Below are 25030 nucleotides of genomic sequence, written 5' to 3'. Positions count from 1 at the left end.
GTCATTTATGGTACATGACCGTATCCGACGTGAATGACCTGAGTAGTGTTCACAACTAATCTTTCTTGAAACGTCGCCGCACCACCACTCGTCATTCGTCACGTTTGACCGCTCGTCTAGCGCTGACCTGTGTGATTTGTGTCAGCTTATTATCGTCACACAATGTCCTTGTCACCAGCAGAGTAATAACACCATCCACCTAAGATATGGGCTGTGAAGCCTCATCGCTGCAGGTGGGGGTTGATTGGTAGGATCAGCAGTGGGCTTGCATCTTGAGTTTGACGTAGCTATCCACGCTGAACTCATCAGACGTTGCTTTCTTTGTCTTCACAAGTTGGTCTCTCTTTGGCTGCGGTGACGTCGTCGTTGTCGCATTGCTGTCTTGTCATTTGATGCGCTTGGCAGTCACATGGCACACGGAGAGGTAATGGTTGTCATTGCCGTGGTAACCAAGATCGTTGGTCTACCAAGTTTGCGAATGGACTGCAGGTCCACAATTGTGAGACGCATAATCATCTTCAGCTTTGTCTTGAGGACATGCTTGTGGGGCAAAAATCAATCATCTTCGGCATTAGGTTTCATTTTTTTAAATTCCTTGAGAACCATCAGGGCTTTTCTTTCTAGTCTCGGCTGCATCGTTTGTTGGGTCCTGACCTTGTTGGTCACTTTCAACGTTCAAATTATGACCAACTGCTGAATCAGGATTCGTTGTAGTGTCCTGACCATCATCAGGATTTCTCTCGCCTTTCTTGACTTATAGACATGCATCTTTGGTGCTATACCTTGTTGGTGTTTTTTTTTTTGGCATTTGTATTCCGACAGAGAGGCTTCGCACGTACAGATCTTCTTGTAGGTGCAGCTATCAAACTATGGGCTTCTATTCGCGTTTCTTCATCTGCCCCTATCTGTTTCTCAAGTCTACTCATAGTTGAGATGGTCACAACAATTTAAATGTTTCTTCTCGTGGGAGCCACACTCGTACGACTTATCAGATTCGCACTTAGCACCATTGTTACCAGTATCGCCGTTGTAGCTGTTTGTGTCACAGCCTTGAACCGGTAGTAGTTCGATATTCAACGATGGTGCATAGCCTTCATTTTTTGAGTCACTTAGTTCGCACTGGGTATCTACCAGCTCGTCCAAAGCTTTCAGCTCGGGGCTTGTCACTTCCTTCACCGAGTTATACATCTGTTCCAACAAATGAATAATGATGTTTCTGGGCATATTAAACAGATGAACAATGATGATTCTTGATGTATTAGACAGATGAACAACGATGATATGACGTATTAAACAGATGAACAACGATGATATGACGTATTAAACAGATGAACAACGATGATATGACGTATTAAACAGATGAACAACGATGATATGACGTACTAAATAGATGAACAACGATGATATGACGTACTAAATAGATGAACAACGATGATATGACGTACTAAATAGATGAACAACGATGATATGACGTACTAAACAGATGAACAACGATGATATGACGTACTAAACAGATGAACAACGATGATATGACGTACTAAATAGATGAACAACGATGATATGACGTATTAAACAGATGAACAACGATGATATGACGTACTAAATAGATGAACAATCATGATATGACGTATTAAATAGATGAACATTGATGATATTTGACGTATTCAAACAGATAAACAACGATGATACTTGATTTCTCTGATATACTTTATCTTGCTATTTCGAATGCTACTGCGAATGTTGAAACAGCAGAGTTAAAGAGCTCGAGAAAAGTTGATAAAAAAATTGTTTCAAGTCTCGTGCAAACATCCAGTACGTTTCATCCTTGCACAAGGTATGGAGCAATTAACCCGAGGGTGTTACGACTGGCTAACTCGCCATTCTCACGAGCTAATGGAGACTCATTCTTCCAGCTGCTTCTCATACAACTCATTATGGACAGGGGAAGTAATTTCTCTAGCTCTTGGAAAACAAAAACAACTTAGGTTCTAGTAAGTAGTTAAGTTCTTTTTTTTTTAAGATTGAAAAACTGTATCTATTAAAAATACACAGCTAGGGACGTATAATAACTTCATGAAACAGTTGTACACTTGTAAGGTGAAGACACTTTTTAGATCTACAAATATTTAGTTCCTATTATTGCAAGACTTGAAGCTGTGTTGATTAGGTCAGTTACTATGTTGATTAGGTCAGTGTACTTTTAGATCACTGGTTCACTGGAGTAATGTTCCATTAAGTGCTGTGCCAACAGGCCGAGGAAGTCTGCTTATGTGAACGTCAGATTATCTCCCTCTTGTGCTATTGGGATTAACAAAGTGGCTTTACATGCCGTGTATTTGCTTTAGTCATCATGTAGAGCAAGTCTTCGACTGAGTTCTAGTTGTGTACACATCTTTGTGAGTAGCTTTCTTGACAAGGGGATTTATGTTGGAATATTAAACTATTTACAAGAACTTTAGTAAGAGTGTATTTATTGGTTCTAATCAACACAGACTCATCTTCAGAAGGTAAGACTCTACTAGATGTTATCTGCCTCACATAGTAGTGGTGTTCAGGTGTGTCTGTCAGTCAGTGAGAGAACGAACAAAGAAATGCGAAGGGGTTAAAGGGGAGAGAGAGAGTTACTCAGCCTGAAGGTGAAGAGATTGTGTACATATAAACAAAGACACGTTTTTAAAATTGTACAATGTATATAGGTTAGGCTACAGTCTACAACTCGTGTGTTCTTTCCACAGTGTGGAACGAGGCCTTCCTTTCTATCCTATAATAGCAAAGGTCTCTTCTGTTTGTCCCTTCTGTGGGTGTCCTGCTGACTATAGGGCTTTAAAACACTTTTCAGCTATACAAGAGGTAATAGCAAAAGCACTGTATTGTTTTATTACAAAGGTTTACATACGTTACACTTAACAACTAGGTTACTATCATAACAAATAGAAGAAACAAAAGTCTAAAACGTTTTCTTTCTACGGCAAGTAGAATATACACTTTTGATAGAATATTCATTGAACGTAAGTATAAATAAGCAGTAGGTTATAGGACACAAGCTACAAAATGCTTTAATAGAAGACAATTGTTAAATCTTCGGAATAAAAACTAATTCACGATTATACTTAAACGTACTCTAAGCCATTAGTTAACATCCGAAATCAGAATCTATACTGTGAATCACATACTAAGCCATTAGATAAAGCCTGATTATGGTCACAACGAATAGTGTGAGACCACACACTAAACTAACATTTATTACACCCCTCAAAAACAAATCCTGGTTTAGCGTACGTATAAATCTAAATAAATAAATAATATTTAAATGAAGGCCTTTAGATCTAGACCTACAGATGGTGCGCAAAATGTTTCTGAACATTAATTTATTAAACTCTTCAATGCCTAGCAGCCTAGATGCGGAAATATCCGAAGACGTTCAAGTCAAATATTTTCTAGTTCTCGAGCTACATTTCAATGTAAGCCTATATCTTTGAAAACTTCCAAAATTATAACGATCAAACGAGTATTTCCAGTGTTTACAACGAGCTAGTAATTATTTTCCAATATACGTTGTAGGAATACACGTTGTTAGAATACACGTTGTAGGAATACACGTTGTAGGAATACACGTTGTAGGAATACACGTTGTTAGAATACACGTTGTAGGAATACACGTTGTAGGAATACACGTTGTAGGAATACACGTTGTAGGAATACACGTTGTAGGAATACACGTTGTAGGAATACACGTTGTTAGAATACACGTTGTAGGAATACACGTTGTAGGAATACACGTTGTAGGAATACACGTTGTTAGAATACACGTTGTAGGAATACACGTTGTAGGAATACACGTTGTAGGAATACACGTTGTAGGAATACACGTTGTAGGAATACACGTTGTTAAAATACACGTTGTAGGAATACACGTTGTTAGAATACACGTTGTAGGAATACACGTTGTAGGAATACACGTTGTAGGAATACACGTTGTTAGAATACACGTTGTAGGAATACACGTTGTAGGAATACACGTTGTAGGACTAGCACTTGTTTCGTTTAGTTCAGTTCTTGATTGAAATCAGATTAATTCCGATCAGCGTTCTTCATTTCTATTTGACCTTCTTGCAGCACTTACCTTGCTAATGAACATTTAGTATCTAATGTATTTGACCTCCCAAACAAATGTTTAGCTTCGTACTACAAACGTACAGAATGGTAGACTCAATTCAAATATACTCGAATGTAACTCTCAATGGAGCATACCTCAACTATAACAACAAGGAAATGGAACAAAGATGTACATCGCATTGAAATTTGAGATACAAGCCAACAGAATATAAATCTACATGATATTCAGACATAAGCCAGCACTATATTTATTTATTGAGTTATGTATTCAATGTATACATACACAGTACACAAAGATATGTGCTCGATGTTCCGGGGTCGAACCCTGCCCGCCGTCCGACCTCGCCGTCTTCTTTCCAGAGACTAGGCTGTACTTATATATTTCTCTTTCAGCCAATACATGTGACACACTGTTAGGCCAGGGCCCAGTATTCTCTCCCCAACCAAACTTCAATGGGACCTGGATAATAACGTAATTACACAAACACGCCCATCAAAACACAAAAGTCCTAAATACATTTTCTGATTACCTGTAGGCTTCTCATGGCATTGGTGAAATATGTGATAGGGCTGTAGGTTACCTGTAGGCTTCTCATGGCATTGGTGAAATATGTGATAGGGCTGTAGGTTACCTGTAGGCTTCTCATGGCATTGGTGAAATATGTGATAGGGCTGTATTTTACCTGTAGGCTTCTCATGGCATTGGTGAAATATGTGATAGGGCTGTAGGTTACCTGTAGGCTTCTCATGGCATTGGTGAAATATGTGATAGGGCTGTAGGTTACCTGTAGGCTTCTCATGGCATTGGTGAAATATGTGATAGGGCTGTAGGTTACCTGTAGGCTTCTCATGGCATTGGTGAAATATGTGATAGGGCTGTAGGTTACCTGTAGGCTTCTCATGGCATTGGTGAAATATGTGATAGGGCTGTAGGTTACCTGTAGGCTTCTCATGGCTTTGGTGAAATATGTGATAGGGCTGTAGGTTACCTGTAGGCTTCTCATGGCATTGGTGAAATATGTGATAGGGCTGTAGGTTACCTGTAGGCTTCTCATGGCATTGGTGAAATATGTGATAGGGCTGTAGGTTACCTGTAGGTTTCTCATGGCATTGATGAAATATGTGATAGGGCTGTAGGTTGCTTTTTTTTTATATTCCTGGTGTAGAGCTTAAGAAATAAACTGAGTGAAGTCTTACATTTTCTGAAAAACATTTAAACATCCCACCCAAAAAAACAACATCCAAACATTATACAAAAAAGGTCTAGGCCCTTCTACTTCAGTGAGATTTGATTGACTAATTAGTCTTAGATCAAGAATACATGTCCATCCAGATTAGAATTACAGACGTTTCTTCTTACAGGAAAGAAAGTCGTCATAAAATACTTCAGATGCTAAAAAACTCATATATATGTATATATATATAGAGTCCGAAGATTAGTATGTTCGGTGGCTACGTAGCCCCAGCTGCGACCTACATACTTTGTCATATCCAGCGCAGACATAACCATTAATCTACGGTGGTCGATTTAGACTGGGGAAATAAAATCTCAAGACCTCATAGATCTACAGATATTCAGAGATCTCGAACAAATTTTTTTTTTTTTAATTAAGTGATTAGTACACACTGGCTACACCCGTTGATTTGTTTATATTGTTTATTAAGGCCGGAAACCCCCCCCCCCTTTTATCTTTTTTTTTTCTTTTAATGAACAAACCTCATTTTTAACGATCAACCCATGGGCGTAGCCAGGGGGAGTCGTGGGTTCAACCCCCCTCCCGAAATAAAATCCCCCCCCCTCGCAGGGGGATGGGGTGGAATTTTGTGATATGTCTGCTTAAAAAAATAATGGGTCGAAATGTCAAATAAAATAATCGTTTTGGGTAAATTTAATCGCTGCGGTTTCAGTCGTAAAGATAGCTTAATTGATCTAGACCCAAGGCACGTAATAACAGGCTAAATTTTAGTATTTTTATGTCCACTGCAAGTGGGAGAGTTAGTGATGATATATATATATATATATATATATATACAAAATGCCTGTTCTGCGCTGCGGTTAAAACCTCTTAATATCAGGTATGGACTAACAATTCTTAGTCACATCAGTTGTAGCATCTCGTCTACCTGTCCCCCCCCCCACTCAATACACAAACAACTTTCAAATCCAATGCCTCTTCTCCAACAGCCCACATTTTGGCCCTTGTGGAGCAGCCAGCATTACAATAACATCGCATCAGTTTTAGGCATTCTCAACATCACTATTAGCAACTGAGTCACACTTTTTTCTCTCCTCCCTTATAAATATAGTCTCCCATGTTTGTTTTTTTTTAATAATAATAGTGAATAGTTGTAAAAATGGTGTATTTTATGAAAAAAATTCCCGCATATTTAATTTTAGAAATTAAACCCTTTTCTTTCAGAAAAAAAAAAAAAAAAAAAAAGTAGCCGTTGCACCAGAATGTTAAAGTTGTAAAGTATCATGAGATAGAATTTTCAGCATCTTTTGTAGTTTTTGAAATCTAAACGGGATTTAAGGACGAACGGACGTACGGACAGACAGACCACACAAAACTATTAGCGGATATTTCTCTTTCGGGGGTCGCCAAAAAAAAAAGCAATTGATTGTTTATTTTACTAAATAAATTAATTAATAAATGTACAAAAAATAATGATAAAAATGAAAAATTAATAGTTTAAGAGACTGATGTCATGATTTACATCTTGTCATATTCGAAAAGTTCTTGACCTCACCAAGGCTTTCGACACGGTCAGTCGCAATGATTTGTGGAGGATTTTGGCCAGGCTGGGATGCCCACCTACGTTCCTATCCATTCTCAAGCAGTTTCACGTGGGACAAAAAGACCAGATCAGACACAATGGTGACCAGAAGTCATGTTCCATAAGTCACCCAATAAAACCTACTCAGCCCCAAGGATCACCGTAAACGGACAGCCCCTTAACGTGGTAGACCACTTCACATATCTGTTTATTATAGTATCAAATGACGCCTCACTTTCAAGGGAAAATGATAACCGTCTGGCCAGGGCCAGTAGCGCTTTTGGCCGCCTTCAGGCGAGAGTTTGGCGGAATAAATCTCTCCGCCTGCCTACAAAAATCAATGTCTACCATGAGGTGGTTCTCTCAACCCTTCTATATGGATCTGAGACATGGACGCTATACAGAAAGCAACTAATAAAGGCAGGTTTTTTTGGTGAGCTAAAAGGTGGTCGACGTAACAGAGGCGCCCCACGGAAACACTTCAAAGACCAGCTTAGGCGCCAACTTGCCTTAGCTGACATAGAAGAGGGCACCTGGTTGCATGCGGCCTCAGAACGAGACAGCTGGAGGTCACTCACAAAAGCCAAAAGAAAGTCCGCTGCCGAGGACAGATGGCGATAAGAAAATCTAAATCGACCACCTGCGGACACTGGTTATGCTTGCCCTGGGTGTTGCTAAATATGTAGGTCACATCTGGGGCTGTGCAGCCATGGGCGTAGCCAGGATTCCCCCCCCCCCCCCGACAATCTCTCTCTCTCTCTCTATATATATATATATATATATACAAAATGCATATTCTGAGGTATCTACAGTGCATTATCCTGCTATTAAAAAATTTATTGAAAAAAAAACATCTTCTATTCTTATTTATTTAGATCCTCCCCCGCCGTTCGGCGCCTTGGGCGGCAAGCTGCCTCCACAAAAATATGTCACTGGCAATGTCTGAAGCCTCTTCCCACCTGCTTTGAGGACCTCCATGAAAGTGTGGCGTCAAGTTGTCCCTGTTTGCACTTTCCTCGTAATGGCCTCCATGTCATCGCAACTCTTCTTATGCGTAATTCATTTTGTGGAGAACATGTCCTGCAAACCTCATGCCACGCTCTGTCACAACCTTGCTAAGGGGTCGACTCCCAGTTCGTCATAGAATTTCCTTGATTGAGACCCAATCTCTAAAACTGTCTCCTAAAATCCGTCTAAGCCATCTTTGTTGAGACACATTTAGGCTTTTTCAATTTCGGCAGATGACAATTCACTGCACTTTATTAACGGAGCCCAGCCACTGATAGAAATTTGTAACCTCTCTTGGCTACGCTCTTGGAATTAGGTGACTGAAGTTTGCTTTAGATTTTATATCAAAAGGGGAAGTTTTATCGTCAACATCATCTGTTGGGGGGCTTTAAACTAAAAAAATCTATGGAGTTTTTTTTTTATTAGAATTTAAATTTGGAATAATATTGAATAGAGAGGTTTTCAACCTCAAAACTCTCTGTACGGGGATTTTTAACTCAAAACTATCTGGAGGGGTTTTAAACGTTAAAAAAAAGCCCTCTGGAGGAAAGGGTTTTAAACTAAAACAAAACTATTGATTCGCTACGCTCATTTTTTTTAGTTTAATTTATAGCATTTTGAGTGCGTAATTTGCTTTTTTTTTTAAATTGAAGAGATATTTTTTAGCTGGAAACCCCGCTGGGGGGTGTTGTAAACACAAAACCCCTCTTGACTACACTCATAGAATCTGGTGTCTGATGAATCGATAGTCTTATATTGAAGAAGTGGTTTTATCGTTAATTTCGGAGGGGGTCTTAAAATCAAAATCTTCCTTAGCTATGCTCTTGGAATATGGGGATTGTCGTTTGCATTATTGTTTTGTTTTGTTTTATGGAAGAGAGGGATTTAACTGCAAACCCCCCCCCCCTGATATTGGGTTTTAAACTCAAAAACCCCTAGACTACGCTGGGGCAATTTATGTTTTAGTATTAAAATCTCACCTAAAATAAACAAAATCAAAGCAAAACATCAGTCAGTAAATTCCAACCTCCCCCCCCCCCACGGGCTAGGCTCATGATTATATATATATATATAAAACGCAGTGTAAAGTGGGTCACATCAGGTGATTTCGGTATTAACTGATGGAACTAATTTCCTCAATAGACAGCTTAGAACAGGGAGACTGACACTACATCGCTTGGCTTTTTAACTAATAGATTTTTTTTCCATATGGAAGGGGAGGGAAGCGAGGTGGCTTTTGTTTTGTATCTCCTGTGTCTATATGTTTAAAAACTCCACTTGGCTTTTGAATCAAGTTTTACTTTTGTTATGTGTTCAATTGTTTTTTTTTTATTTGACAAAACCTGTCCTCTACTCGACTGTTCTAATCAATGACGTAATCTTTGTTCCCAACCCAATCAATAGTACAATGATTGTGGTATTGATTGTCAACAAGTTGGACGGTATATCGTCAATGAAATGCCTCCCACCGACCGCCCCACTCCGGTCTACTAATTGGATCTTAGAGAACGTTTCCTGGCATTTTGTTTAGTGGAGCCATTTTTTTTGTTAATTGTACAATGTAGAAAATGCAGAAAAAAAGCTACTTTGTTTACTAAGAAAAACATTGAAAATGCTTTAAAAGAAAAGACAATACCACCTTTACAAATCGTATAGAGCCATTGTTTTTCTATTGTCTTAATAACTAATGAATGTTAAATCTAGAAACAAGAATTGTGTTTGCCTGGCCATATTCCTTCCATCTTACCACCGATCCATCCTGTCTGCGCATCCTGCACTGTATTTAAAAAAAAAGAGAGAGACAAAGAAGGATTTTACGCTTCGAACGCGCGCGATTTACCCCTGTTGATTAGAAAATGTTTTTTAGCTCTTTATAAACAGATTTTTAAAACTTCATCCATTTTCAGACAAGTTGTTATGGTGGATATATTTTTTTAGAGTAAGAGATCATCACAAAATTACTTTATTTTAATCATCCTACTTAAAATTATGTTTTCAGGGATTCCAACGTTGGGTTTTTTCTACTAGATCTGGTGCAGTTTTATGTGCTACTTGAAGATAAGCCTACTGTTCCGCTAGAAAATAAAAAAATTAATTAAAACTCACATGTTCTGCCGTTCCTCATTGACACTTTTAATTTGTTCCGTGAAGTCCGAATTCCGACAAAATAAATCGTCATTATTTTTTTTTATTAATATAAAAAGAAAAATTGAATACAAAATTCATTTATTGTTTACATTTCGTCCTATTGTGGCCTACATTTGGTTAAGCTTAGCGCCAATGCTTCGTTTATTCAATGACAAGGGTCATTTATAGTTATGCCAAAACATTTTTCTGATATGTCTCTAACACATTAATTTCTAAGGAAAGAATAGAATTTAATAAGGACAAGGATTCTAGACTATGTCTAAATTCTAGTACGGACTTATTTGAAATTTTTGTCTTGAATGTAGATCCAGAACATGTGTTCTCGTCACTCTGGGTCTTGATGGCAGGCATGTCTTGCTACTCGTATAATTTTTTTTGTCGACAGCGAAATATCCTGCTATTTTTCTAAACAAAAAAAAAAAAGAGAAGTTCCTTCTTAACAAAATAATTACGTCCTACATGTAGGGCCTATCCATGTAGGCCTAGAAGTTTAGTGTATGATTATGTGTATGTTTACTTTTCTAGTTTAAAAAATGGTAGATAAGCCCTTTAAACGGTGACTGAAAATTACAAAGGCATAAGATCTAAGGCTAGGTTCGTCCCATTAAGCGTAGCCTACATTAAAATATATATAATTGAATAAAAGCAGTATGTATGTAACTATGTATCTTGGTATGTCTTCGATATAAATTAAAACGAGTTGACCCAATCTTGATGAAACTTAGGATAAACGCTCCTTGGATACTAGCGGTAATCCTAAAATATGTACCATAAAGTGAAGATCCTAAAAATAATATAAAAAATTGCCAAACTCTGTGGACACAATATTGGATCTAGACCAAATGGTCCTCTTGACATCGATAGCTCCATTCATAATATCGCCCACAGCTTACATGAGAAGCACGGAGATACAAATTAAATAAACATGAAAGGCCCAAAACAAACAAAATATTAAAGACGTATTATTGAACATGTTAGCCCTTAATAAACTACCTTATATAATACAACAATTATGACACCTTTCCCTAGATTAGAATAGTTTGCATCTTTCTGATTGGCCAAGGCTAAATCTAGTCACTCTAATCTTCAAAAGATAACTTTTTAGTTTGAGAAGTGAACGTACACAATATAGTCTATCCATTTGATTATTTCACCAAATTTACCTTCAAATGGGCGTTTTAAAAATATATTTAGAACTACACGTCACTGAAGTTGTAAGTCTTTATGTTTTACATGTTTCGGATGTTCCTTCAGAGTTGAAGATAGTATACTTCCTAGTCCAAACCTCCCGCAGGACGACGGGGGATGGGAGCGGGCAGGGTTTGAACCCTCGACCGTCGATAAATCTGAACGACAGTCCAGCGCACAAACCGCACGACCAGGCAGCCATTATTTTAGACTGTGTTTAGAATAAAACAACTTTCAAATTACTATTAGAGGCCCACTTAGGTATATTTTTAAAATTATTTTATTACAACCATTAAGGTATATTTCAAGTAGATCTACAAGTATAATTTATAGTGTTCATTTATTAGGCCTATATTTAAAAGTACATAAGCACACACTCCACCTTGCCCACGTATTTTCTAGGTCTAGTACCGTAAAAAAAAAACAAAAAAAAAAACGTATATATAACAAATAAAACAAAAACAAAAAAAAATATTATGCACCAATCTTGAAGAAACATGCCATGAATATAAGAAAACAAAAACTCTAACTCAAAACCCGAAAAAAAAAAGCCGGGTAAAATAGCTAGTTGTAAATAATAATGTATAAAATCTGGCAATCTGGGTATATTTAAAACTTGAATATAGATTTCGGCATATTCGTTATCGAATAGTGATCTACAGTGTTTAGAATCAATCTAGATGCCTGTTCTACATTGTCGTAATATATAAACGTAGTAATAATCAAACTGATAATAGATTTAGATTAGAAAAACTTATAGACAAGCGCTATAATTCACTAGAAATAGATTCTATTTTCTAGATATAGCGCTAGATCTAGTATTACTTTAGGTTACGGCATTTTATTTGTCTGTAAACACTGTAGATCTATTTCCGTTAAGGATACGCTTAGATCTATTTTTTAGTTTTAAATTTACCCAGATTAATAGTACTTTATTATCTTCTTATCTTATCTTATATAATACATACGTTACTTCAAAAAAACACATGATTACGTCCTACGCGTCATGCATTCAGTCATGCATATTAACCAATGACTTTAAAAAAATCTCTTTAAACTATGTATAGATTTTAGATCTATACAAATGTACTGTTTAATAAAAGGGTCCTTTCTATCAATCGCACGTTTACATTAGGCCTATATTTTGTATTAATTACTGTTGACTGTGCAAATATAAATTAAACTAATGAGAGATAGGGATGACATTCTCTATGGATTTCGTTTTTTAATTAATATATATATATATATATATATATATATATATATATATATATATATATATATATATATATATATATATATATATATATAACATTTATAAGTAGCGCCTAAAAAAATACCCAGATCTAGTAGAAAATACCTAACATGAACTTTACAAACGAACGGCAACTTCAAAACAGAAGCATCTATTAGAGTGAATTTGACGCGAAGGGTAATTAAAATAAAATCATATTTGATAATGTCTTTCTCTAATAAATTATATCTACTATAACAGCTTGTCTGAAAATGGATAAAGTTGTTATAGATCTGTTTATAAAAAGCCAAGAAACATGTTCAAACCAACACTCGGGTACATCGCGCGCGTTCGAGGCGTAAAATCCTTCTTTGTCTCCATCATTTTATTTTGCAGGCATTGCAGGATGCGCGAGAACATGCGCAAAGAACCTGTTTGCTATACGGCTTTGTAAAAAAAAAAACTCGAAGTCGTTGTTCCTTTAGTATAGTTTCATGGTTCCATGATTAAACTCTTCAGGGAATCCGCAAATACCCGAAGACATATTGTTCTTTCAAAATAAATATTTTCTCGTTCTCTAACAAAATATAACTTTTTTTTTTTTTTTTTTTGTTTTTTTTTTTTTTTGTTTGTTTTTATTTTGAAACAATATAATGGTCAAACTAGAGTTTTCCCAGTGTGTTCAACGAGCTAATAATTTGTTTCCCTACGATATACAGGAACTGGAAGGGAAGGGGGAAATGCGTAATGCAATAGCATTTTTTTTCCTGAAAAAGAACAGTTTAATTATTAGAATATGCAAGCATTTTATTATATGAAAATATACCATTTTTAAAAGTATTGACTAATAATAGTAAAGAACTTGAGACTATATTAATAAGGGAGATGAGTTTTTGTATATTTTTGAAACATTAATGCAAACTTTTTTAAAAATTATTAATGTCATTACATTTAATAAGCAGTGTTTATTATAATACAAAACGAATTCAAAGCATATTTCCAACAAAAAAACAACACAATTTTTAAAAAGACAATACTTCCATTATAAAACTTAATATATAATAAAATAGAATAAAATACGTTTGAAATATTTGGTTCAAAGAGGACTTCGAACCCGTTACACCGTCAGCTGGTTGAACGTTGATTTGGCTAGTGGCCGATTATTGAATGGTATGTTCATTCATTTAATAATTCCAATGATAGGCCTTTAGATGTAGACTTAGTAGGCGATGCACACAATTTTCCTGAACATTAATTTATTATACTCTTATCAATAATGTCTTACATTCGGATATTCCCAAACGCGATAGTCCTATTAAGAACGTGATGGTCCTTTCAAAACTGATGTTGGCTCTAGATCTAATCAAGCCAGTTTTACATTTATTAATGTTTTTCTTTGAAAAATTATAACGGTCAAACCTGAGTTTTTCCTATGTGGCCAAAGAACTAGTAATTCTTTTCTAAGCAAAATACATCAACTGTTAAATTTATAGGAAAATCGTTAGAGCCGTTTTTGAGATCAGCGTCCTGGCTGGTTCCAGGTTTCATGAAGTTCTGACTACTTTTGACTCGAAAACAGGTATTGTAAAAAGCACAAAATCAATAGGGTTTGTTGGACTAGTCCGTTTCGTTTCTTTGATTAAAAAGTATTGGGCCGGAAGTGGCTTTTTTCCCTATATATCTTTGTATTTTTCAGTTCTCTTTTTAAATTAAACTGACATTATTATGCTATAATTTTAAGTGTACCTGATAGAGAAAAAAATTCTGCACAAAAATACGGGTAGTTGAGATATAACCCGATAGAGGCTATAAAAAGAAAAGACCTGAAACTAGCGCGTGAAACTACACATTTACAGTACTTTATTTGATGAGTATTTTACCCAAGATCTGTGTTGTTTTTTAAGGACTAGCTTATTTCATGTACCCGGCATTTTCCGATACACAATTTCATACACAAAATAATTGTTGAAAAAAATTGTAGTGATTTTAAACTTTTAATGATTACTTAAAAAGGTGTTACTCTAATCAATTTTGAATATTGTTACGTATTTCTGAATCTTCTGGCTAAATGTATTAGTAGGCACACAAATAAAAAAAACACTGCAAAGAACTTGACGACTAAACTTTCAGTTTTATATAACTTTAATGACTATTAACTCTAACAATTCGTTACTGTAACATGTAGCGTAGAAGACTGTACAATATCTGTCAGTTTACAGTTAGATATACTTCGTTGCAATTCATCTCTTCACTTCGTTGCAATTCATCTCTTCTCAACTTGCATCGAGCCGTATTCCACAGAACAGACCAACGACACACTTCCCAGTGTCGCTCCAGGTCTCCCTAAGCTGAACCAAGTCGTATTCAAGTCTACCGAATCAGAGCCGCACACGTCTTACATCGACTGTATCGACTGTAACGGCTCAAGTCCACTGTAGTTCGCTGTATAGACTTTAACGACAGTAGTCCACTCCAGTTAACTCTACCCTAGTTAACTTGTATCGAGTCGTACACATCTCTCTTCTACTGTCTCGCACAGTAGACAACAGTACCGACGACTCACTCACGACTGACTTTCACATTAACTCTCTGGCTTATATAGAGTCCCTAATCGCTTGTCCAAAGTTGCACAAACACGGCTAGTATCCTCTGGAATAACACGTGGGGAAACGTCACATCCTGTCTTTGTAGATTCCAGAAAACATCGGCTGCAGTGTCATCTTGCCGGGTCACAAGTTGTGACCTCTATCTGTCACTGGACATTGCTAGTACCTTCTGGAATAACACGTAAGGACACGTCACATCCTGTCTTTGTTGATACATGTACATTCCAGAGAACACCCGCTGCTGTGTTATCTCGCCGGGGTCACACGTTGACCTCTACTTGTCACTGTTCATTTGTAACAATATTATTTTGTTATGAATGTCACTGTTTATTTTGTGTCCGTTCTAGTTTCTTAAATTTTTCTTGTGTAAAGGGGTCGTTTTTCTCCTAATGGGTATACTTGATTTCTCCAAGCAGCCTTTGTAAAATATTGGTTCTAAATAATGCTATGTTTATAAACGAAAAATCGCATGGCTGCATTATGATGAATGTACGTGTTAGTTCAATATATTTTATATTACTAGGTAACTATAAATAACCGTATAAATAGACGTAAGTTTAATTTTTTTTCTATTAGATAAAGTCATATGGCAAATTTTTGTTTATATCCTAATTCTAAAAAGGAATAATAATAGAATACTACAGTAAAAATAATCACTAAGTTTTTCTTTTAATAGTTTTGAAAGTCTAACTAAGTTTGTGTTTTGGCAGATGTACACAAGCTACACTATGAGTCAGTCCATCTCTTTTAATTGTTTAGAAATGAGTGTAAAAATGTAGGCTTCGATATTTTTAGCCTGAATTTAAGAAGTTACAAACTTCAAACAACTAATATATTGCCTCCTCCATAAAACTTTGTACTTAAAAAATAAATTTATCCAATGCTCGAAATCCTGCTTGTATACTTAGGCCCTATCTAAATCGATCCGATATCAATGTATTAAGTAGCAATAACCCCGCAAAAAAAAAAAAAAATAAATGAAAGAAGATTGAGATATACATATATTTTTGTGACGGTACGCAACGGTACGGGGTACCGGCACCTTTTTTCAATGTCGGGAAAAATGATTACTTTTCTTTTAATTCAACGTTAATTTTTAATTTATTATTAGTTAAAAGTTAGGCAATCTATCACTGAGTACCGGAGCCTCTTTTTTATTTTTACAAAAATAAGCACTTTATATACTTTCAGCCGACATGCCGTATTATTTAAAAACACCTCTATGTGAACTTCTCAATCATCTAGAGTCTTAGACAGTCATTATTTTAGACTAGATTTAAGTAGAGTCTAGACCTAGATTTAGTAGGCCTATTATTATATAAAAAAATAATAATAATCAGCATTATAGACATAATTCGCAATTTTATTATTAGGTCTATGCATTGAAAGTAAATCTATTAATAAACTATAATAGATCTAAGTACTAACTTATTAAATAAGTCATTATAAGTAGAAATAGTATAATGAATATTGTATAGATCTAGATTGACTAGATTATAGATAGATCTATAGATAGATCTCTAGTTTAGTAGATTAAGTATAGAGTATAGTAAACGTATTACAGTATTATTAGATCTATGTCTTATGTCTATATCTAATAATCTAATAATTAAAAAAATTTAGACTTTATTATTATCTAGACTTTTTTCTAATAAAAACTGACTATGGGCATAGCATAGGCTAGACTCGGCAATCTAGTCTCAAGATAGAATCTATACTATTACTAGATCTATTCGATTTTTATATATAGATCTAGACTAGAATTAGATTATAGATCTAAATATACTAATGGAGAGATGATATGAGGTGTTAGCTAATAGCGTTGCACAAGAAACAAACCTGGGTTTTTCTAAACTCTGATACTTGGTATGTAATAGTAAAACAGCACCTACCTAAATAAATCGTAACTAGCAATCAAAAACCTATATTTATTGTAGTATATATAGGTCTGTGGTTGTATTTTATATAGCCTTCGTAACTTCTTCTGTAGAGAAATGACTTTTGTAATTTCTTTTACTGAAAATTGGGCTATTCGCGTCTGACACATATATAATTTTTATGTTCAGCAACAAACCATATTATATAATCATTTAATAAACCAGTTTGGACAGATTCACATTGAACAATACCTTCATAACAACCAGGTCATTGTATAGGCTACATACGAATGTTAACAATATAATAACAGCTCTAAACCGTGTGTTATCATGGCAACACTTTCGATTTGTACACGCCTCTTCTGTTTGTATTGGCGGATATTGTTGTGGTTGTTAATAGTTTACAGTTTTAAGCTTCTGATATTCCTGCTGAAAATATTGTAACTCTATAGTTGGACGCGCAGAAGTCGAAATCTAAACAAATCGGGGGTTTCCTTTAGTGACATGACGGTGCATTAAAAAACTTGGAACGGAAATAGCTTGGAGACAGAATAACTCACTCCAGCATTGCTTGGGACGAGACGTATTCTAGCGACATTGGACTGTGCTCTTCTTTTTTGGACTAAAACTCAATAAATAGTTTGTATTTTTAACTAAGCAGATTTACTTGTATTCTGTTTGTTCTGGTTACACTGTCAGATAGTTGAATCTAAAATATCAAGTAGTAACAGCCAGCTACATAACCTGCCATTTGAACTGCTTGAGTGGAGCCGATACTGAATTTGAATTTCAACACAAACTATCTTTGTAATCTTGTTTTTTTTTATCTACATGTAATGCTGCATTTTCTCTTGTTAAAAAATATTGTATTCTAGTGCTGAGATAAACTCAAAGAAGTCAATTTACCCCAAATACTTTAAAAGTAGTACTAGACGCTAGCTACAACTTCTATAATTATGTCCAAACTTAATTTTGATGGTTAGAACACGTGTTATACACACATCGTGATCAGTAAGACAAGAGCCGAGACCTTGCCGACATTTAAAAAACATTGAAAATCTAAACTAGAGTAGAAAGCTTGTGACGCAGGATTTTGTTTCTGTTTAGTCCTTGGGTTTTATTTTTATTGGTAATATTATCTTACGCAAAACTCAGGTTAGTGAAACAGACACACAGAACAAGTGTTACCAGACGTCCGCAAATCTTGAGACTTTACTTAAAATGTGAATATATACCATAGCACTCAATGTATACCATAGCACTCATGGCATTGGATGGCTGCCTGGTCGTGCGGTTTGCGCGCTGGACTGTCGTTTGGATTTATCGATGGTTCCGGGTTCAAACCCTGCCCGCTCCCTTCCCCCGTCGTCCTGCGGGAGGTTTGGACTAGGAAGTAAACTATCTTCAACACTGAAGAAACATCCGAAACATGTAAAACATTTTACAAACAAACATGTATATCATAGCACTCAATGTATACCATAGCACTCAATATATACCATAGCACTCAATATATACCATAGCACTCAATATATACCATAGCATTCAATGTATATCATAGCACTCAATGTATATCATAGCACTCAATGTATATCATAGCACTCAATGTATACCATAGCACTCAATATATACCATAGCACTCAATATATACCATAGTATTCAATGTATATCATAGCACTCCACGCAATATGCTATGAATTGCATCAACAAAGAGCTATTGTTCTCCGAATGTATCTATTATTAATCAGTTCGTGACAGTACAGCGGTCAACTAATTGAATTATGACTATTAGCTGGACATCACAGAGTGTTGGGAAACCAGTCAATAATTTAGGACGAAATGTATGAAGAGAATATGGATCTGTCAAACTAAGCTCCGGCTATCACAGCGCCGTCTCAAAATTAGCAAAGAAACGAAGATGAAAACATGAATTAATATTCAACAATTGATATAATTGAAAGGTCCAACATAACTTGTACAATGTTAACCATAGAGATGTTGTTTTACAGTTTGTGACATTAAAAAAACAAATAGACAAAAATGAAGCTAGCATAAAACTAAGTAAGAAATAGAGATGACTTAGGATATATAGCTCTAGCGATTACTTTATGCCTGTTACTGGCGGATCCAGTGAGACGGTAGAGGGGTGATTGCTCCCCATTCGACTTTCCTCTCACCTCCGCAGACAAAGAACGCAATTAGTGTAAACACTTTTTTTACTTAACTTAATAATATATAGCCTTTAATTATTAAAATTTTAGCCAATTTTTATATTATTTCGTCTGCCCCCTTTTGGTATGTTGGTCGATTCTGTGGGGTGGGGGTGATTCCTTCTACATTCCCACCAAACTCTTCGGGTGAGGGAGGGGGCGGTTTAGAAATGAGGTGTGGGCGAAGTTTTATAGAAATATTATTCTTATCGTAATAAGATTGTAACGACTCTCTCACTATCCGGGCTATTTGCAACGCTGCTCCACACGACAATAACTACTCAAATAACTTGACAACTCGGCTTACCACCGTATCAACTCCGCTGTAACAAGAGCTCTACTGGCCTCTCCATATGTTGCTGAACTCTGTCGTACCAGACTGAAGTGTATATCTTGAAATTGTGACGTTCTCTGCCACATACGCTCTTTATATAGGGTCCCCATAGGTCCATTGGAACATCCTTCGACTCTTCTGGGTGATCACATGACTGTATTCAACATGACTGGCATGAATATTGGTCAAAAAATATATCTTTTCTGAAATGTCGCCTCGTCGTCACTCGTCACGGTTGGTCGTCACCACTCGTCAAGGTTGGCCGCTCGCAAGGTCAAGACAGCACGTCAGCAATCTGGTGAGTCTGTCATTTCCGGTGTTGTTCCTCAAAGTCATAGGTTTTCAGACGTTCAATCCACCTGGCGACTTGTCCTTCAGACTTTTAAATGATAGCAGCCATTGTATAGAGGCGTGATCTATCCTTTGCATGAATTTCTGTCCATGTACAACATTTAGCCACCTGATAATATTGATAAAACGTATCACGTGACAGCCTAAGTGTATTGCGTAATTTGTATAGAGGAGATAGAGAATCACGTGGCTAAATGGTGTTTGTTTAAGATTGGTGAATAAGGTCCATTGGTTCATTCATCAATAATGTTTTTCAGTTTAGTTTCAAATAAAGGTTTATGTTTACCAATGAGCTTAGCACTTAGATTTAGATGCCTAGATGACGCTCACTCACTCAATCACAATAGATCCAGAGTATAGAGTAGTAGTCTAGAGATCTAGTAATTTTGTAGTAATACATCGACTGTCAGTAGACATGAATTAAATACTGATATAACGTAGGCCTTGCCTTTTCCGTTGGGCGCCACTTGACTCAAGACTCTTCAAAAATAAGCAGATACTCTCCGATTCTAATTTAGAAACACTTTAATATTATTACAAATAACTTAATCATAATATTTTCTACTCTCTTCATGTCGATCTTTTCGGCTTCCTCTTTTTAACCTCCCTTCCAATAGACATATATATATATATATATATAATGTCTATGTCCCTTCCATTCAATACCCAAATTCGCACCATTTGTCATGCACACCATGCTGCGTTTCGACCGTAACAATGAGGGTCAAGGGTTCATGTTCCTAATTGGTTAAAAACCTTTTTTTTTAATTAAAAAATATGATAAATTTTGTTTTTCCCACAATTGAATCAATTGCATCATAATAGTTCGATCTACATAAAAGTTGAAACAGAATTTATAACCTCGATCCTATTGAGATTTTTAACACATGATTTTAAAAATTGATGTAACCTACATCACAGAGCCTTTCAAATATTTCGGTCAAAAGCTAAAAGGTCTAAGAATACTCATGTATACATGTATATAATAATAATAATAATAATAATTTTATTTATTTTAATTGATAATAATTTAACGGATAATTTAAGAAAAACCGAGTTGGAAAAACAACGAAAATATGGGAACCTGGGCTTGGAGATTGAGCGTTTATGGAAGTTATCTAAAACAACAATATACCCCATTGTTATATCAACCGAGGGGATAATAACAACTGACCACACAGATACCTTCAAGGCCCTTGGCATTCCTAGAAACATTTTCGTTGCCTGTCAGAGGGCGGTACTGCTGCAGACCTGCCACATCACCAGAAAATTCCTCGGTGGAAACTGATAAAGAGTCTACAATGAATTTTGTTTCCCTTTAACGAAACTCGACCCTGGCTGCGCCAGAGAATGAATACTCGTTCTTTTCTAACATAATAATAATAATAATCTTTATTGTCCGTGAGGAAATTTGTCTTACAATTTGTGCATTACACCAAACAAAACATTATAACAAAACAAACAAAATGTACATTCACACCAGACTCACTCATAATTTACATGTAAAAAGTTTATATCAGATTGTTTCTATTTAATGATTTGAATGCCAGGGGAACAAAAGAGTTTTTGTGTCTGTTTGTCTTTGCTATCGGTGTCTTGTATCTCTTTTGTGATGGTAAAATCACAAAACCCTGTCCCAAAGGGGGATTTTTTATTTCTAGAATCTTTTTTAGCTTTTTTGTGGATGTTTGTCTCAAACAGCTGCTGGGGTTTCTTTTTTGCCAATGACTTTACCAGCAGTATTTAGGATTCTATGAAGTAAATTTTTATTTTTAATGTTCAGATTGCCATTGATTTAAAACTTAAAATATTACAAATGTGAGCGTGATAAAACATAGCCAAGGCCTTTTCGCTAACATTAAACGAAAACATTTTTCTCAGTAATCGTAATCTTTGCTGCCCTTTTTTGCTGATATAATCAGTATCTGCAGTAAAATTTAGTTTATTGTCAGGATATATATATACATTGTTATAACCCTAGTGGTGGACTGAAAGGGTTAATGTGTGTGCGGCATACTGACACACGATTCAGGCCAATCACACAGGTCAAGGGCTGTTAAATAAGGGACATGCTAATGCACGCAATATGACCAATGTTATGGTCATGTGACCAAAAAGCTTTGACAGTGTGTTAGAAAGGACAGTTGAGTCCAGGACGCAAGGCAGTAATTACTGTGTGCTACAAAGTGAGTCCTTGAAAATGTAGCTGTACGAGTCTAGAAGTAGACAGAGAAAGACTTGTAGTGTTTAGTAGGCAGTTCTATGGTGTTAAAGCATTTGAATTTGATGTAGCTAATTGTGTTGTATTGGCTTTTCATGTATTTGTCATTAAACCGCCACATTGCTACTTGAGACTCTTGTTGTCAAGTTCTTGTGTTAGATGTGCTATGCAGTGTTTGCAGAAGGCCTGATAGAAAATAAACGAACAATATTATACAGATTTTTTTTTCTAAGGCGTAGAGTGGGGCTGGGGAAATGGTTCTGGTCATCTAATTCCTAGACAACAAATATGTGTTTGGGAGGTGTGTTGTAAAGAGAGATGTGCCAATTAGAATACACTGGCCAAGTGTTGAAATGCGGTCAGTTTTATTGAAAGTGTTTAATTGTAATCTCTATAGTGTTATAAGTAAACAAAGGGAAAGGGGGGGGGGTCATTATATTGTTATAAGTAAGGAAACAAAGGGTCCTTGGCAAAATGAACAATCTATAACCTGGGAACAAATCAACAGGCGTAGCCGGTGGGTAATGCTAGTAAGATAATATATTAGGTATTGGGAGAAACGAGTGATATTTAAAAAAAATCTTTAAAAAAAAAAAAGACCATGCCCCCTTGACTTTCTGCAAGAGTGATTACTGTGTTGTTAACATGGCAACATTAAAAGACAGTCTAATTTGGTGATAGGCTAATAGATGCATAAATAGAACTAGACAGTGTGCAGAAATGTTCTGGAACGTCTAGTTCTTTATTTTAACTCAGTGGTTCCCAAACTTTTCCTTAACGGAACACTTCGCACATCCGAGAATTTAGCGGAACACTTTGTTTATTTTTAGGTTAGATTTTTTTGTTCTATTGTTTAAAGTAAAAAAAAAAATTAACCATATTCTAAATTATTTTTGTTTCAAGTGATTATCTCATTGATGGTTGAACATCGGACCATGGGAATGGTGAATGGCCAATCTCTCATTTATGGTCTCTTGTAGAAGTCCTTCTCTTTCATCAAGTGGCTAAAGGGCTTTTGGGTACAGTGGCACATGATGCAAGTACAATAAATAAAATCAAAACCCTTCCTAGTCCGCTATGTATATGTACACAAAATACGAATCTTTCTTCTATAAATAAAAATAAATATATTCGGTAAATATTCGCTCGTAAAACTGGATATACATCACTTACTGCCACAAAGATAGATGCATCTATCTTCTACAATATCAAATCATTGGCTCTGATCACTCACATATAAACACTAATACTCCCACTTGCCGAGGACGATAAAATACCAAAATGTAATCTGTTATTACTTTTCGGGTACATAGAACAACTAAGCCATTTTCAAGATAGACACCGCAGTGGTTAAATTGATCAAAACTATTTGTTTATTCCCAATCTAGAGCCGGTATGCTTTTCAAAGCCGACATTTCAATGTCTAAAGTACAATATGATACTTCCTTCTACTTGAAGCACTTATGAATACTTTTTTTTTTCTTTCATTCCAATTTTTTGAAATGTTTGTTTCTACACAGATCTAAATATAAATCTCCTTCGCCTCTAAATCTTAATGATTGTCAGAGTGAATGTGAAGAATTATCCTTAGATCACTTGTGATTATCAAATGTGTTTTTACAAAGAACACGAAACATCTATTGGAGATTTTCATTTATGTCGTAAAATCTATAAATAGCCAGTTTTCTGGTGTCTCCGGTGTATCAAAGGAAGGAAGTGTTGGTGTCTCCGGTGTATCAAAGGAAGGAAGTGTTGGTGTCTCCGGTGTATCAAAGGAAGGAAGTGTTGGTGTCTCCGGTGTATCAAAGGAAGGAAGTGTTGGTGTCTCCGGTGTATCAAAGGAAGGAAGTGTTGGTGTCTCCGGTGTATCAAAGGAAGGAAGTGTTGGTGTCTCTAGTGTATCAAAGGAAGGAAGTGTTGGTGTCTCTGGTGTATCAAAGGAAGGAAGTGTTGGTAAGCCACATGGGTTTTGTTGTTGGTGTCTCTGGTGTATCAAAGGAAGGAAGTGTTGGTGTCTCTGGTGTATCAAAGGAAGGAAGTGTTGGTGTCTCTGGTGTATCAAAGGAAGGAAGTGTTGGTGTCTCCGGTGTATCAAAGGAAGGAAGTGTTGGTGTCTCTGGTGTATCAAAGGAAGGAAGTGTTGGTGTCTCTGGTGTATCAAAGGAAGGAAGTGTTGGTGTCTCCGGTGTATCAAAGGAAGGAAGTGTTGGTGTCTCCGGTGTATCAAAGGAAGGAAGTGTTGGTGTCTCCGGTGTATCAAAGGAAGGAAGTGTTGGTAAGCCACATGGGTTTTGTTGTTGGTGTCTCTGGTGTATCAAAGGAAGGAAGTGTTGGTGTCTCCGGTGTATCAAAGGAAGGAAGTGTTGGTAAGCCACATGGGTTTTGTTGTTGGTGTCTCTGGTGTATCAAAGGAAGGAAGTGTTGGTAAGCCACATGGGTTTTGTTGTTGGTGTCTCTGGTGTATCAAAGGAAGGAAGTGTTGGTGTCTCTGGTGTATCAAAGGAAGGAAGTGTTGGTAAGCCACATGGGTTTTGTTTCAAAGCTCTACGAGACTTGTGTGTGTGTGCATTGTTTAGCACCACAGAATCCCTAACTTTTCACTTTGTAGCACAATAAACAACAACTCCAAACTCGTAATAGAGAAAGCATTAGGCGTCAGTTGTTTAGATACAAATATTAGCTCTTTTTTTTTTACTTTTTACTCAGCTGAAAATAATAACATTGCATTTAAAAGCAAGATTTATTTTGGATGTCATCCAGTACTATTGAAGTTCTTTAAAGAAGATCTAATAGTGTCTATCGGCTAATGCATACATTTAAAAAAATATACCAAGAATTTTAGAACTTTTTGTTTTTTATTTAGTTGGCAAAAGGGTCAATTTAACGTCCTTGACATTTTAGTTGAACTTGAAAATCGCCAATATGGTGGGTATGTATAGAAAACATTACTACAGATTGA

At 36.1% G+C, this 25030-nt stretch overlaps 1 protein-coding gene across 3 annotated transcripts in view; it reads left to right on the top strand.

The window, feature by feature from the left end:
- LOC106054736 (noelin-3-like) overlaps positions 1 to 25030 on the top strand; it is a 94686-nt gene that overhangs the window by 12813 nt on the left and 56843 nt on the right. Inside the window, exon 1 of one of the 3 annotated variants that reach the window (XM_056005347.1) lies at positions 1257 to 1991. The exons of 1 other annotated variant lie outside the window; for it this stretch is intronic. The gene's annotated coding sequence lies outside the window, so the exon portion shown is untranslated. Of the gene's footprint in view, positions 1 to 1256; positions 2508 to 25030 lie in introns of those variants that run through there. One more of the 3 variants, XM_056005345.1, reaches the window with a different exon arrangement.

The sequence above is a fragment of the Biomphalaria glabrata genome, chromosome 12 (genome assembly GCF_947242115.1).
Source record: "Biomphalaria glabrata chromosome 12, xgBioGlab47.1, whole genome shotgun sequence".
Lineage (NCBI taxonomy): Eukaryota > Metazoa > Mollusca > Gastropoda > Planorbidae > Biomphalaria > Biomphalaria glabrata.
The sequence above is the reverse complement of the archived record's forward strand: the minus strand, read 5'-3'. Positions and strand labels throughout refer to the sequence as shown.